We start from the raw sequence: 836 nt of genomic DNA on the forward strand, positions 1-836 counted from the left end.
GTGCGTGTGCTGCTTCATGAGATCACGTGATCAACACGTGAACTGAGTCGGCGCAGCCGAAACTGCGTTGACACAGTCCAGGCGGAGTCGACTCAGTCCAGAGGGCGTCAACGCAGCAAAAGCCCGCCATGCAGTGTGTATAAGGAAGTGCTTCTGGCGACACGATGCCGCCTGCCGAAACAAGCCAGACCTCACCCTCGCTCGAATAAAAATATATATTTGGGCAAAACGGAAAACACACAGATTATCAGAAAAACGTGTCCGTCTGACTTCCTGCGTCGTGTCGGCTGTCATATAATAGGCTATTATTAAGTGCTTTATGAACGTTTGTACTGTACGTCAGACTCCAGTTGATTGAGATGCCCCGCCTATAAGGGTGAGTTCCAGGAAGTGACTGCAAGTGAGCACACCGCATGTTTGATGACTCTGCCACGTTATTAAAAGTCACCTAAAACGTAAACCTTGTCTGCTGACCATCATCACATCGCCTAGGCTAGCTTAGCTGTTGTCGTAGTTCAAAGCTTTTGTGGCGTGGGTTGCGTCGGCGCCGTGAGTACGTGCTCGCGCTCACGCGCGCACAGCAGAGAGCAGCGGACTATCGACTGCTGAGACGCGCTTCACTGGAGTGACGTTGCTACAGTTCGTGCATATTATGGAGCAGCTTCCGGACAAACGCAAATTGTCCGCCGTGTAGAGCCATTTTGATCTCCTGTTGGAGAATAAGGTATTTATTAAAATCTCCTTGTCTCACCAAGTGCCTCTCGGATTTTTGACATGTCTCATTCCATTGTGTGTGTGTTCTCCACAGCAGGGGAAATAGCATGCAAGAAACGCAA

Source organism: Hippocampus comes, unplaced genomic scaffold (genome assembly GCF_001891065.2).
Source record: "Hippocampus comes isolate QL1 unplaced genomic scaffold, H_comes_QL1_v1.1 scaffold270, whole genome shotgun sequence".
Classification (NCBI taxonomy): Eukaryota; Metazoa; Chordata; class Actinopteri; order Syngnathiformes; family Syngnathidae; genus Hippocampus; species Hippocampus comes.